The sequence below is a fragment of the Equus przewalskii genome, chromosome 6 (genome assembly GCF_037783145.1).
Source record: "Equus przewalskii isolate Varuska chromosome 6, EquPr2, whole genome shotgun sequence".
Classification (NCBI taxonomy): domain Eukaryota; kingdom Metazoa; phylum Chordata; class Mammalia; order Perissodactyla; family Equidae; genus Equus; species Equus przewalskii.
In genome coordinates, this window is record NC_091836.1 from 64,085,894 (window position 1) to 64,102,704 (window position 16,811).

Consider the following 16,811-nt stretch of genomic DNA (forward strand, 5'->3'; position numbering starts at 1 on the left):
AGTGGTGTTAAAGCTGAGATGTGGTGGATGAGTATGAGTTGACCAAGCAAAGATGTATGTATCTCTGCGTGTGTGTGCTCCATGGTGGGGGTAGGGGAAAGAGACAGGAGGATGATGAAGGGGGTTTTACTTCACCCTTAGACATACAGAGTTCTAAAATAGGTGGGTGGGTGGTTGGCCGGCGTGAGATCAGATTTGCATGCATTTTACGGTTATGCCTGAGGGGCATAAGTGAGGAAATGCCAAGGCTTTAGGCAAAGAGACTGTATTTGATTATGTGTTTTCCAAAACTGTGTTTCTTTCCTCTAGGGGAGATGTCTTTAGGGCTTTAGAGCAGTTTTCAAGGAGAAGTTTCAGAATGTAGGGTCACTTAGTGAAGGAAGGTTCGCACTGTCATGAATGGTATCTGGGATTCTATTCAAAATACCAACACAGCCTAGGCCACTTACAGTTCTTTCTATACCCAGTCATTGCTAACTTAATGTTCTTTATACTGAGAGAGTCATAAATTACAGGCTCATGTGTACATTTCCTATTATTTTATTCTCTGTGAGCATGACAAATCATTTCTGTTCTATAAGCCTCAGTTCTCTTACGTGCACAATGGGGGAAAAAATTCCTGCTTTATAAAGCGGTTTGAGAACACGAGGATCTAACAAAGTAATCTGGGTATAAGTGCCCAGGAGAAAGTAGATGCTCACTAAGTTTCAACTGAATATGTGTTTTAAAAGTTCCACCATTTTATATTGAGATACTCTCTATAACTCCCCTCTGACGTTCTGAGGTCATCTTTGGAAGAATGCCTCTCAGAAGATTTTTCTTCCCTAAATGTGGAATGTCTCATTGGATTAACTCACTTAATAAAATACTGAATAATACTTGGAATTCCATTAAGAGAATAATTTTAACAGGTCACTGAAAGCTTATTTTATATCCCTTTTGAGAATAGCCCAATATTTACTTAATATTCAAAGATGATTCACCTCTTTTTAAACACATTGGGACCATAACTTCTGCAAGATGCTATTCAAGTGTAACTTTATTTTGGATGCAGTTTTGAGAAATTAATGGCATATCCATCTCGCCCTGGTTTTCATATTGATCTGTCATGGCCAAGAGTGACTTCCCAGAATGTCCAATTTTATTTTAAAAGGTACAGCAATGTAGGCAAAATTTTTAGTATGGAGCCATGAATGTGGTTTGGGATAATATCTGCCCCACTAACTCCTACTCCCTGTAATAGTCTTGCTTTACACATTACTACTTTAGGAGTTACCTCCCTGGCCCTAAAGTCAAGTCCCTTTTTTATTGTTCCTTAGTTCCCCGTGTCTTCTCACTCATTGTCCATTGTTATGTTTCTGTTACAGGTAAAATATATGTCTGTCTCTCTAATGTGTAAGCTCTGAGAGTAGAGGGACTGAATCTGACTTGTTAAACACGATATGCTCTTCACTTCTGGCAACTCCTGGCATACACCAGGGATCCAATAAATATTTATCAAGCGAACGAATGAATGATTGCATACGTGAACATTTAGTTAAGAATCAAGATCACAACCAGAAGGAATAGTCATAGACCCTTTATGATACAATAAGAAATAGAAAGTTCTTCAAATTCTAAAGATGAAGAAACCGTGGAAGATACTTCAATGAAGGAAATTAAGGGAGAAATGAATATGAAAACAATACTGACTTTTTTAAGCTTGTGGTACTTTAAAAACAAAAAGTACCCTGCATAACTTGGTTTGCTCATAAAATTTTAGCATTTTCTTCACTAAAATTGAAAAGCAGAGTTTATATAAACAAGTAAGTATTTACAAAGTGAATTTACTTTGAGATATTTTTCATGTGTGATAGCAATTCAGCCCCAAGCTGCTGACCTTTAAAAAAGCAACACTCTTATCAGTTGCTGGGGGATGAGAGGCAGGAGAAAATTAGAGATGAGAAAAAAATCATCCATGGTGCAATACAAAAGATAGCATTATTACCATGACTGGCCTGGTGTCCGTTAGTGAAAGACACAGAAAGAGGAAAGGAAGAACAGAGGAAGCAAATTTACATGTATTGAGCATTCATCAGCAACCAGCCCCTGAGCTGGGCACTTTAGATGGATTATTTTATTAATTTCTATAACAATAATTTTGAGTTGAAATTATTATTCTTATTATTCAAATGAAATACTAAAGCACAGAGTTGACAACTAACTTTTTAAAGACATTCTTAAATAAGACAAGAGACAGTGGAATTATAACTAGGTTTTTCCCAACCCCAGCGCCCATGCTGATGGCTTCACCAGGGCTCAGGCTACAAAGAAAATTCTAATTTTTAAAACAGAACCTCAGCAACAGCCATATCCTGGAGGCTTTTTCCTTTTATGAAAAAAAGGCAAGGTCTTCAAAAGCAAAGTAACTTCTCATCTCTATTCTTTCAAAGTCTGGTCCAGTACTATCCAATAAGGTGACCCATGGATGTAAAATTACATTTTCTAGTAGCTACATTTTAAAAAAGTGAGAAGAAATAGGTAAAATGAATTCTAATAACATACTTTAATTTAATAAACATAGCCACAATATTGTATCAACATGTAAACCATATAAAGTTATTAATATACATTCCTTTTTCATGATAAATTTTCAGAATCTGGCATGCATTATATTCTTGCCACATGCCTGGATTAGCCACATTTTGAGTGCTCAGTAGCCATAGGGATGCTGGGAACAAACTTATCAGACAGCACAGATCTGGAGAGTTCTAGTTAAGCTGGTGAAAAACCGTCTCAGGCGGGGAAACTTTAGGCTTCATTTGTTAAAAATATCAACATTCCCACTGTCATTTCTTCTATACAACTGGTCTTCTTCTCCTCGACTCAGTGTTGCATGGGGCTCAATAACCAAGGTCGCGTCAGGTTTTCATAAAACTCTGCCTTGTCACCTACTAACTGTGCATCCTTGAGCAAGTTATTTAACGTGTCTGAGCCTCAGTTTTCTCATTCGCAAAATGGGGAGAATGATGCCTAGCTCAGAAGGCAGAGATAAGTTAGACATAAATCTCCGGCCACATGAGACTTGCTCCATAAGCAGATGCTCTTAAAATAAATTCGAGTCTCATTTTTGTATGTGTGGACTTTAATCCAAATTGATTGCACTATTCTTGACACAGAAATCCTATAATCTACTGTTCCACATATGCCCCTCATCCCCTCTCACCTCAGTGCTGTGCCAAAAAAGTGAATCTGGGTTAGTCACTGACCCTCTGGAGTAGATAAAAATCCCTATCGGTCTCATACATGTTGATGCGTTTATTGTTTTCTGATTCATTGGAGTTTCTTGCAGAATGACCTCTATGGACTAATGAGAATAATTTATAACCTTTTAGAAGTCCCATTATCTCCCTTACAGATGAATTCAGCACTCTGTAGTACTGAGCTCTTGAAAAGGAAAAGAAGACTCTTATACTATCAGCTAGAACAAAAGGAAACTGTAGACCTGCCACCCATTATTTTTCTTCTCCTTGGGGAAAAGGATTTTTACAAGACCCACACACTTTCTGTTGGTTTCTCCTGGTCCTAGGCTAAACGCAGGAGTCTCTTCTCCAATTTTAGAAAGTGCTGGAGGCTTTCTTGGAGTTTCTTCCCCACAGAGTGTATATAATGCCTACTAAAACAGCAGCTCTGTGTTCAAAACTCAGGATTGTATTCATAGTGTCTCTCCCAACTTCTCCCTGTCTGAGAAGGACCAGCTTCTTACTACCTCTCTCCCCAAAGCTGGTATCTCAGACTCAGGGTGTCTATCCCAAAAAACTTATTCCCCATTTAAAACCCACTCAAACATGGGGTACGCAATTCCAAGTAGAATTATCTCAACAATTTTCCTTTCTTAAAAATGCATGCTAAAGAAGTCAGAAAACTATTCTAAATGAGTAGTTTTGACTGATGCAAAATTACCATTCTATTTATTTTAGCTTTTCAGCCAAAACATAGTAATATTGCATTCTGGCTTTGATTTCCCAAGGGAAAAACAAATTTGGAGCAAGATTTTCTCATACTCTGGTTAAGTCTCCTCTCAAAAGTTACTTAATAACAAGCTAAAATTTAAAATTATTCACTAAAATGTTGTCAATTATAAGTTGAATTGTATATTTTAATATCAGATTGAGTGTTTATATATTTTATAAACAGGATCAGTAACAAACTGTGAGTGGGTACGTATGCAGTTAATTTTCTAGTATACTATTTAAAAAGATTTAGTAGAGAGCAAGAGAAATAGGAGTCTTAACTCAAATAAATATCACAAAATTCATCAAATATTTTATAATTATTTTTAATTCTTTCTTAATGTTATACTGTGAACAAAATGCTATACGATCTCTATTATCTTTTGCAGATGAGAAAGCTAAGGTCTTAAGCATTTAAGCAGTTTCCTTGGGGATAAGTTTTGGCTGGGCAAAAGACGTCACTTCAGCAATATCTACATCTATTGAAAAGCTTATTGATAAGTTACAAATGACATGGCTGAGCACTGTTTTGTGGATATTCACAAGACTTGCTTTGCTGAATAAAAGTTTTTTTTCTTTGGTCAGAGAAAATAATCAAATTTATAAAACCAAATGCATTTTTGAGGCTTCAATCATCAGCTTTATTTCTCAAAGAGGTGATATTTGTGGTACTGGAAAGCATCATTTGATGTCAGCTCCTCTTTCTCTAATCATGGCTCTACCACTTATTGGCTGCGCGACATTGCAAAATTCCCTTCTCGTCTCTTATCCTCACTGTCCTCCTCTGAATAAAGTAATTCTTTATTCTCTAACTACTTCCCGACAGCATTATAAGGCACAAATAAACGTGGTATATGAATGTTTGCTGACAATGCTTAGACAATCTGTAAGTTATAAGATGTCCTGACCACTCCTTTGCTCATGGAACATGGTAACTCAATGTGGCCTGTTGAGGTGAACGTGGGCCTTAGAAATAGATCATCCTGGGTTAGAATCCTTGCTTTGACATTCACTACCTCTGTGACCTTGGGGTGGCATTTAACTTTCTCAGGCCTCATTTTCTTCATCTGTGAAATGGCTACTTTCCCCTTGCAGGACTATTATGAGAATGACACCTAGGGATAAATAAGCTCCAGTCACCTGAGGTTGATTGATATAGTGACTGACAGAGAGCCTCTCTGTAAGTCATCCTATGGCAAAGTACGGGCATTGTTTTCTTTTTCTTTCTATTTCTACAAGCAAATGCACAGCATATTCAGCCTTTGGCTTTTAGCAATAACCAACCTCAAGAGATTTAAGCATATTTGTCACCTTATGAGGTAGCTAAATTATCCTTTGAAAACAAAGACCAATTCACCATCAGGTACTGGCCTCCTACTTGTCACCATGACATTACTCTCCTTCTCAAACCATTGCCCACTAGCATTTAGTAATAGTATTTGAGAGAATCATTACACCACCTGTCATTGTGGGCAAAAGAAAAAACCTATAAAATTAAAAGGAATGTAGTGAAAGATTCAAACTATTGTTTTGTATCAACGTCTTGGATGGCTGAAACAGGTACAAATGGACAAAGAGATTGGCAATTAGAATATCTTAAGTGAACAAATAAACCACTATCACCACCACCACTACCACAGCTACCAACAACAATAGCAAAGAATTCCAGCTTCACCTGCCATGACGATCTCATATCTCTCTCACTGAATATGTGATTTAGGCAGTTATCAGGATTAATTTGCATTACTCAAAGGGAATCAAAGGGGCTGAGTTGCATTATTTACACATCAGCTGCTCTTATTTGCATTTAAAATTATAAATGATCCTTATTCTTAGAGGAACATAAATGAGAACTGCCTTAGGACCTAAAAAAAAGTCACTACCATATGCACATGTAACCCCATCTTAAAGGACCTTCACCATTTCCCTGAGCCCTTCTAGATATGAAGGATAGCAACAGGTGTGTGGAAATACTTTAGTTAATGTGCAACACCTCTGTGAGGGGAAAAGAAACGATAATGTAGTGTTTCTTAAGTTGGGCGCTATTGACATTTTGGAGGTGGGACAATTCTTCATTTTGAAGGACATTCCAGCAAGCGAAGGATATTTAGCATCCCTGCCTTCAACACCTTGGGATAAAACTTCCAAATACTCCCCAAAATACTCCCCACATTTCTAAATGCCCTCCAGGGGTTGTTATTGTCCCTGGTTAAGAACTACTGAGATAAAGCAAGAGTGGGCTCAGCTAGACACTAAGAGTCAGTCTTTAGAATCAAGGGGATCTGAATTTGCCCCTTGGCTTCATGCACTTATTAGCTCCATAGTCTTGATTATTTAACCTCTCTGAGCCTCAGTGTTATCTGCAAGATGGGGATAATAATGTCTTTTCAGAGGATTAATAACTTAATGTTTGTTAGTAAAATCCTTAACACAATGCTTGACATGTAAGAAATGCTCATTTTAAGGGTAGCTAGTGCAGTCAATAGTGATGCTAGTGGGAGTCATGGAAGAAACGGGGCTGAGGTAGTTGTGGTACACATAGGAGAAGCAGTAGGGAAGGTGTTTAAGATGTTACCTGTGGTGCCATACTGCTTGACTTGGGATTCCAGTGCCCCTATGTTCTGGCTATGTTATTTGGGCCAATTCCTTATACTTCCTATGCTTCAGTTTCCTTATGTAAAGTGAAGACAAGAATAGTGCATACTTCATAGTTGGTTGTAAAAATGAATAGGTAAAAATGATACCAAGAGAATCAAGTTTAGAAACGTCTGTGAATTCAGTACAGAGAGGAGAGGAATGGATCTCTTGACTCTCTGCTTCCAAAATCTTGAGCTGCATTAGCTTCGATTGCTCGTGTCCTGCTGGCTCCACACTAAAGTGGTTAACTACATAGTCACTTTCTCACAGAAGTCATGTCAGGGTGGCCCCACTATGGGTGCTATTATTTTCTCCGGTAATTAGATCTGGCTCAGATAGTCTTCATTTGCAGAAGAGTTTAGTAAAAAGATGTATTCTAGGTTCTAGCCAAGGTAATTAATTCTCAGAACACCAAATAGCCAAGATTATAAGAAGACCTTCTCTAAAATGTGGCCCAATAACACGAAGGCTACAGAGAGAGTTTGTGTGAAATCCTAAAGGGGAAAAAATGAAGCTGTTAATAGTTCAACATCAGCACACCCACAGATATGTATGTTTTCAGCCATAAACAATAGAGATTGTCAGAATGCTAGTAATTTTAACCACCTCAGGACTAATAAAATAGGTAAATCACTTTGATGAATGGTAGTTACTTGCTAAATTGCCTCCTGATCATAAAGGGTTGTATGTTTTGTTTTGATTTTCTATATACTCCTCAAACTTTATGTTCCAATGTGAATTTTAAAAGACAACTGGGAATTGATTTTTCAAATGAGAATTTAGGCTGTTTGTTATCTGGTTATTTCATACTGAATTTGCAATAGCTACCCATAAATGCATTGTTGATGATCACCCTATTATGTTGCTTCTCAGAAAATATAATTGTTAACAGATAGATGTGGTGTCCTAGGATGCAGAAGGTTTCTTTTAACATCAAGTCAATATTTTTCCACCTGGGAGTAATCTTTATAAAAGTAACGGCAATATTTCAAAAGGGTGATTTCATTCCTCTGCAGGATCCTTTCATCTGTTTATTGAGTGAAGACCCAATCGAGGCTACATCATACCTAGCCTAGCCATGTCAAAGACATGGACACAAATGAAACTGTTTATACTCACAGAGTGGTTGGAAGAATCGTATATTTGATAAATATACTACACTGGGAAACTGCAGTAGAGAAAGGAAACAGTGGGGGTACAAGATGGAGTCAGGAAGGATAGAGATGGTGGTGTCTTGACACAAGTCTTGCAGTGTCATTTAGATAAGTAATTCAGAAAAATCAGGGAATTTCAAAACTAGGAATTAATCTTTCTAGCCTTATTCCCTACTACTTCCTGGTATACATCCCTTGAGTGTTGTTTAGTCAGGATATGGGAAAGTGTAGACTTTCCAGTAATGCAGACAATGGCCCAGTTCCTCAGGTCCACACACTGTTGTGTGGCCTTGGGCAAGTTATTGTACTTTCTCCACCTACAGTTTCTTTGCCTGTAAAATGGAGAAGGTAAAATACTTACCCCTCATGATTGCTCTGAAGAATAAATGCAGTGATTCTTAAAACAAGGAATGACAATAAAACGTGTATAATAATTGTTAGCTATAATTATCTTATGGTTGACAATTTATCTACATTGTATTTTATCACAGACACACTGTATTTTCCTACTTTTAAATTATCGTTCATTATATTTTGCTTGTTTGAAATGCATGTACTTCCTCCTTTCTACCTATTGAAATCCAAGGTCTCAAAATGTGATCTCCTCTTCAACAGCTTTTCAGATTTCTTTCAGATGTATGAATGTTCTACAATCACTTGTGAGTACGGTCCATTTCTTTTCTCCCCAAAACAGCATCTATTGAGGACCAAGGTGCATCTTATTACTCAACAAAGTGCCTCAATACAAATTAGTTGGAGCTGGACCCTCAATATTAATTTGTTGAAATAAATTAAGCTATAGACAGTTACCGAGTTTTGTTCATTCAAATTTTGTGCATCCCGCGCATGCATTGTATTTCAAGACCCTCTAAACGATTTTTCTGTACCAACTTCAAACTACAGCAGTTTAGGAAGGACACTTCCATCCACTCAACAGTGGTTCCACCTACAAGCCAGCAGTTCAGTTTATATGCATCACCGCCTCTGCTTGTAAAGCAATATCCATTTGTGGAAATATTTTAATATTTTACTCACTTTGCCTTTATTACTTTACACAAATGGATGGAACAGATAAAAATGAAATTTCCAAGACTGGGGAGGAGAAGCATAGGTTTCATAAATTCAACACAATTAAGGCAAGATGGAGATCATTAGGCTTGGCTCAACTTTAGCCTCTACGAGGCGCTCATTGGCCTAAAGCCCAATCATCTGTGTGTTCAATTGCAAAGGAAAAGGATAAAACTAAAGTCCAAAATGCTAGAAACATACCATTAAACAATGTGGCTAAAAGAAGAGCTGCCATTAGAGATTTTGTAATTGGTTTTAGCAAAAAGGGAATGGAATACCTATTAGAATCTGTAAATCTTTTGTCTGGCTTGTGCATTTATCACAATATGAAAGTTAGAGATTACCTAATATGTTATTCCTTTTGTAAAATAACAAATTGAATTGATGTAAATCTTAAATTGCCAATATTTAGAAGTACAAAGAGTTCCTCGCATCCAAAATTTTTCCTCCTCCAGACATTTTTCTGATGCTAAGTGTCAGCTTTGACAATCTTATAAAGAGATTTTTAGAGTTAGCGAAATTGTTTAATAAACCACTTTCCTCTCTTCTAAGTGGATCTCAGTTATGCACAGAAAAATAAATAAGACCCAGAAACTTCTAATTTAATAGAGATGAGAGTCATTAACTTAAATCTCTTTTGGATTTTATTTTGTTATATGATTATCAATGAATTCAGAGTCTATGTATTTCTGCAACACCCTTTTTATTAATGTGTATGTCCTAATAAAGAACTGTAGGCTGATTTTGGAAGAGAAGTTGGATTTCCTTCATAAATTTTGCTGTTCAAAAGCATCCATTATCTAAGTTTGTAAGATGCAGGTAGCTGTTTTATGGCAGACTAGTGCTTTATTTACATCCTTTATTTACATCCCGGATATGAATCACCTGGAAATCTTTTTAAAGTGCAGATTCTGATAGAACAGACATAGGGCAGATCCTGAGATTCTGCATTTCTGACAAGTTCTCAGATGCTGTTGTTGCTGCTAAGGATGATCAGGACCATATTTTAAAAGCAATTGGGTAGAGCACTGAATAGATAGTCAGAATATTTGGCTTCAAACAATACGTCTACCATTTCCTAGCTATAGAAATTGAGGTAAGTCATCCCCACCCATTGTTTTCGTCTCTCTTGCCTTTACCCTAGTCCAAGACACCATCATTTCTCAACTACTCTTGTTTTCTCAACATCTGACCTTGCCTCTCTCCAGATCACAATAAAAGTAATCTACTTTAAAAACACATCTCATCCATCACCACTACCTAAACCTCTCTTAACAGCTGTTAATGAGTCTCCTTAAAGGTAAAGTTCCAGATTGTCAACATGACCCATAAAGCCCTCATTTTTCCTTAGGTCCCACCTGAGCTTTCTCTTTGTTGGCTAGTATGATCCCCAAGACAGCAGAAATGGACGACCTGGAGACTGGGTTGAAATGAAGCTTCTCAGATCCCGCCTCTGAAACTCTCTCCCACTGGACAGGACTCTCCCACAGAGGCAGGGACTATCAGTTTTGTTTCTTTCTGATTCCCCAGCACTCAGAACACTGCCTGACACAGGGTAGATTCCCCATCAAATGTTTTGAAAGAATTCGAGAATATATCCTTACAACCTATATATTACTCATTTCTTTATCTGAAAAACAGACAGAATATCACCTCCTTCTAAGCTTTCTTCATGTTCATTAGCATATATGAAAGTGGAAAGCAGAATGCCTACTTTAAAGATATTCAAATTTTTACAACATTTTTACGTCAGTCTCTCAATTGTGCCTAGACTATTTGCTTTTAAATAAACAGACAGTTACTATTTACGACCTTCCTCATTAATGTACTCACTCACATATATAACATTGGATGTTTGCTAATACTATTGCTTCTACTTGGAATAGTCTCCCCTCGATCTGGAGTTCTAGCTGGTGGTGCACATTCTTAATGCCTTTACTGATTGCTTCTGACAGTTGTCCCTTCTTGCTTCTGGGGTACTGTAAACTTTCCTTTTTCAAAACACTTATAACATTTAAAAATAATAAGTGCTTGTCTTATTTCAAAAGTAACATAGGCTTATTTATAGAAAATACAACAAAAACACTGATAAGTAGAATGAAAACCTTAGTTCCCACTGCAATCAGGAGCTCTCAGCTGTATGTGACCTTTCAAACTCTTCCATACCCTTTAAATTGCAGAAATTGCCATCGTTTAGATAAATTTATCCGGTGGGTCCAAATTATGAAGGTAAGAATTTTTGATCATATTAGTCAGTAGAAATTATGTTCTGCTAGCATGAATTCTCCTAACATATTATAAAAGGCTGTGTTTAATTAAATGCATTTTGCAAGTATTTTTTTTAAGGAGTAATAAAACAGCACAAGTCACTTGGATGTAAAATCGTATTGCAATTTAGTAACACAGTGAGGACTGAGTTCTGTAAGAATATTTGATCTGCAGTAGATTTCCTGTGTATTCTCTGAGCCATTTTCAGCTCTGCTCCCAAGGGAACATCTAAATGCACACAGCTACTTCCGCTTGCTATTGTAGAACCAATTAAATTAATTTGTTGGAAATAACATTGTCGACTGCTCGCGCTGCACTAGATTAGATTCTCTCTGAATCTTCCTGGGTTTCCCTCTGCAAATGCGTGCAGCACTTTGAATTTTAGTGGCAAGAATTGCAGTTTTCCTTTGCTTATATAAAAAATGAATAGTGAGTACTCCCAAGAAATAGATATTTCTCAGAAACCTGCATTTACTTTGGGAGACTGCTAGGTATATTTCCTCACACTTTAGTATCATTAAGGATAGGAAGAAATTGAAAGAATGTAGAGATTCTTTTGTATTATGTGTACATAGCTAACTTTGGCAATTTTTTCCAGTGTGCCATCAGGGAGAAGGAATTTCTATGTAAAGACGAGATGCTACGCAATGGGATTGAGACTTGTAGTTGGGTGGAAGAATCTAAGTTTTGTGTATTGTGTGTCATAATGCCAAATGCATCAGTTCTCTAGATAAACATTTACATGTACTATAAAACAGGTCTTATGGAGGGTACATAGGATAGCTAGAATATATATACATTTAAAGAAATACATATATTTCCTTGTAAGAATATAAATATATATTTATATGTTAATATATAATAAATAATATATTTATAATAAATATATATTCAAAGACAATACAATTTATACATATATATTGAAGAAATAAGACAATACAAGTCATTTGGATGTAAAATTGCAACTTCTGGGTTCAGTCTGTGTGCATGGAGGAGGAGAGGAAAAATGCAAGGAGAAGTGCAGGTGGGGGTTGGTTTGAATAATTTTGAGACCAGAGTATTTATTTTGAGGTGAAGAGCCATGGTAGTTTAAGGCTGAGAGGTAAGCAAGGATCAGATATTTAAAGGCTTTCTAAAACATAATAAAGAATTTTGACATCTTGCTGTAGGCAACAGGGAAACATTGTAGACGCTGTCACTCAAGATGCTGTCATTAAATAGTTTGGTCATATCAAAGTAGCACTTTCTATAGTAAAATAGGGTCTCTTAAAACTTCCTAGATTTTGCATGCTTGGGTTTCTGGGTTTTTTTTTTTTTCTGTAATTGATAAAGGCAGTGTTTCTACATCCCAGGAGACGGTATCTCGCATTATTGTGGAGGGACTGTAGGAATGGTAAATAAGTGGACTGAATTTGAATGCTGACTTTGCCATAAACAAGCTATGTGCCTTGAGCCACATAGGTTCTCGCCTCAGAATTTCAGTCTCCCTTTCTGCAGAGAGGGAGGGGGGCCGCTGTGGGAATAAATAACATTAACGCTCCTTATAATGTTCATCATCTGTGATTCTTTGTGACTACCACTAACAACTCTTGCCTTTTGTCTTTTGGAAGATAATCCAGCCTAACACCAATTCCAGATAATATAAAACCCAATGCTGTAGTTAAACAGAATTTTGAAGTATGCTTTTACAGAAACGAAATTCAAAAAAAAAAATGTTATGTGTTGCAAGTGTAAGCTAAATGACTTCGGAATTTGGACAGTTTTGAAGATTGCTGCCCTAATTTTTGTTGTTGTTGTTTTTAAAGCTTTTAGTATTATTTAAAGTTAGACGAGTCAATGCCTGTTTAGCATTTGCAATAGTTCCTGGTACATGATAACAGCCCAGTAAAAAAAATCTCCCTGATAGAGGTATTGATGAGATATGAATAAGCTAAATTTAGTGTGTAAACTACATAACACAGGTGCCCTCAAAAATGCTAGTTTCTCTCACCTTATAGGTCTTTCTCAACCTGTGGATATGTATGTTGCTATTTGGCTGTGCTTTTCGGATGCTCTCTTGTAGGACCTGATCCATTTTATACCACAAGTGGCAGAGCTTCAGTAATGGGCAGACAAGTCAGTCTGAAGATTGCAGATTATGTTAAGCATCAGGAGGGCAAAAAGGTGCTCTATAGAAGAAGATAGAAATAGCAAATATACTTGATAACCTGCATGTTTTTGATAAATTTCTCTCTGGTCCATGAATGAGGAGGGCAGGATAATGGATATAAAGGTACCTAAAGGGGAGATGCTTCTTTCACTGCTTTTCCACTTAGTGTGCAGCATTCTGGGCCAGTGGAGAAGCAGATTTTATTACAATGGCCAGAGCCCTTGCTAGACACAGTTGAAACCTCAATGCAAAATATGGAAGTAAACCTTCATGGAAGAGAAAAAAACTCATGTCAGGAATGGAAAAAATAGATTTCAAAATTGGATGATAAAATTTTGCTTATATTTAACTAATATAGATTGTCCTTTAGGAGTTTTGGCCTATGCTTTGGCCAGCTTTGCAAAACTCTTGATTAATTAGATCCGTGCTATGGGCTTTGCTCTCCCCCAGGCTCTAGTGTCAGTCCTGGATAACTGGACAATTGGAAGAAAACTGATTAATACTCCTGAACCTCCCCTTTCTCATTTGTAAAATGCAGATGCAAAACCCTACTTGCAGAGTCATGCCGAGGATTAAATGAGATAGGAACTGTAACCTTGCCTAACACAGTACCTGTCGTTTGGTTGCAATAAAGCAATTTCAATCACCCTAATGTCAGAACCTCTATGCCTTGGACGCTTCCACTTCACGCTTCAATTCTCAGTTTTTCCATGTCTAAAATGAGCTTTGGGTGAAATTATTTCTTGAATTTATTAAAACTCTTGCATTCTAGTCTTTGTGTCTTCCTGTGACACTGTGCTAAGAGGAGCTACCAGTGTTCTTATTAAAAAAAAAAAAGTGAAACTGTGGAAATTTCAGCTAGCCTACTGTGAATGGGAAGGGATCTGAGGACCAGTCGGGCAGTGACAAACAGTTTTTAACCTCACCTAATTTGCCTTACCTATCATTTGCCTTGTCTTTTTGTCTATAACCCAAGCTTCTCCCTCCTTCAGGAGCCCCTGAGGCTGGTACTGAGAATAAAGAATTCAGGACATACCTATTCATTTTTACTATAAAATCCCGGACCTTTTTGCTTTTCCCCAGATATTCCTGTATGTTAGGAGTCGGGGTGGAGAATGACTCTAATATCTGCCTGCCCCTTGTTTTAAGCTCCTTGTTCATTACCGGGACATTGGCCCTGAGAAAAGATGCAGCTTTTCCAGTTTGACTTGTGTTGCTTCTTCTTGGCCACATGCTTTTCCTCTACCTTGCTCCCCAGTTGGATCAGGTTCCATCCCTTCCACATGGATCTGGACATTTAACTTTATCTGAAATAATATTAATGGTTTTCATAAGCAATCAGCTTCCCCATCAGTCCCTTTAAAATGCTCTCGGACTAGAAACACAGATGTTCATTGATCTCTACCCAGACAAGACACCCTGCTTCGTAACTGCGGTGGGAATTTCTTACAGTTGTGTTTACCTAGATCACAGACTTCCCCTGGTGTCTGACTATGAACATTTTCCTCTCTGCTTCCATAACTAGATGTGAGTACTTGGATGGCATACACTGAGACCCTGTGTCTTTTTCACCTTGATTTCTACTGTAGTTGACACAGGAGATGCTTGGTGCTAGGGACCATCATGGGCACTTCTGGTGGAATATATAGGTAAGTAAGACGTGGGATCTGTCTTCAATTAACTCACTGTTTAGCTGTGGAGACAGGGAGGTGAGAAAATATTAGACATCTGAAAACTACATACTATAATAAACACATGAGCAAAGCACGAGCACCAAGTATAATGCCCAGAGCATAGTAGTTGCTCACAGTAAGTTTGACAAGCCAAACTGAACTCCTAAAAACACATAAAGGGAGTAAGTCATTTTCCCCAGGAAAGGGTGGGGTCACTACCTAAAAGAGGTCATACATGAGATGGACTTTGAAAAAGGAGTTTGATAAATTCAACTTTGTCGAAGTTTGTGCCTGCTCATACTATCTGAGTAACTGGAAACCTGGTTAGGCCCACTGTGGCTCGAGCCTTATTCTTTGCCCCTTGCTTCCGAGGAGAGCTGAGGACAGCAGACAGTGGAAACTTAACCAAGTTGGAAATGTAGGCAAGGGCCAGAGCATAGAGAACTTCGCAAGCCATACTAAACATTGAGAAATAACTAATTTACTCTAAATCTAGCCTATTGCTTTTGCTGTTTTAAGTTTGAATTTTTGAAGCCTTCAAGCCATGCTCACCTCCAGCTAAAGATGTTCAGATTAAAAAACAAATAACAGAAGTTTCCTCATTATGAATCTATGGTCTCTGAAGTAGACAACCTTTAGAATTTGAGAGAACTAAGGCCTGGGTCTCCTAAAAGGCCATGTCTCCATATAACTCCATAAGAGTTACACATCAAAAGTACATGGGGCCGACCCGGTGGCGCAGCAGTTAAGTTTGCACATTCCACTTTGGCTGCCCAGGGTTTGCCGATTCAGATCCTGCATGCAGGCCTATGCACCGCCTGTCAGGCCATGCTGTGGTAGGCGTCCCACATATAAAGTAGAGGAAGATGGGCACTGAAATTAGTTCACAGCCAGTCTTCCTTGGCAAAAAAGAGGAGGATTGGTGGCAGATGTTAGCTCAGGGCTAACCTTCCTCAAAAGAAAAAAGTATAGAGGCAGCCTTTTTACTTTTGACTAAATCCCCTTCTGTAAAACTAAAATCTCAAAGAGACAGAGAATTGTGGCAATCACTAATTCAGATCTTGATGTCCATCATCGAGGTATAATTTGCAGGAAATATAACCAAATCTGTAGGAGAGACATGTGAATAAAAGAACACTGAGTCAAAACCAGCCTGCTATCTAAAATCAAGAGTTAAACTATGGATGCCTGCAAGCTGAAACAGAGAAAAAAACATTGAATTTCAGGACAAAATCTTGGATTAATAGCTGAGCTCTGCAACTTATTGTGTGAACTTGGGCAAATCCTACAGCCTAACCTGGTCATAATATGGAGACATACTCCCATTCGGTTTATCTCCTTCATGGTTTTCTTTTTAATGGGAATCCAAAGACATATATTAAAGCCCCTCGTAAATTCTAAAGTGCTATTTACACGAATTCTTTAATTTTTAGTTGTTTGTCTTCTTTGCCACCAAAACTATGATTCAGTACATAAAAATTTAATATACAAACTATTTTTCCAAAGCACCTTTGTTGTGGGAAGTGAGGCACTAGCATATTGAGCCAGATTGCGTTGTTATTCATAGCTAGAAGTTCTTTGAATCACATATGATTTTGACCTGCTGTGAGTTCATAGTGCCTGGAATTTTCAAGTATGACCCTTTTGTTTACATTTCATAAGTAATGTATATTCAGTCTTGGCATTGAGGAATTGCCATGACCCTAACAGTTCTCATTAAGTATCCTTGCCAAATCAACTACAAAAGAGCCCAAACTTATTTTCCCATTCCCTACTCAAGCAAAAGGAAAAAAAGAGTGACCCATTTAAGATGGGAATAATACTAAATTCCCACCAACTCACAGATGAATAGATTTGTAATGAAGTGCAA

General features: G+C 37.5%; 1 protein-coding gene across 4 annotated transcripts in view; it reads left to right on the forward strand.

The window, feature by feature from the left end:
* Nucleotides 1-16,811, forward strand: part of TENM4 (teneurin transmembrane protein 4) — a 2,704,309-nt gene that overhangs the window by 705,227 nt on the left and 1,982,271 nt on the right. The window lies entirely within an intron of this gene.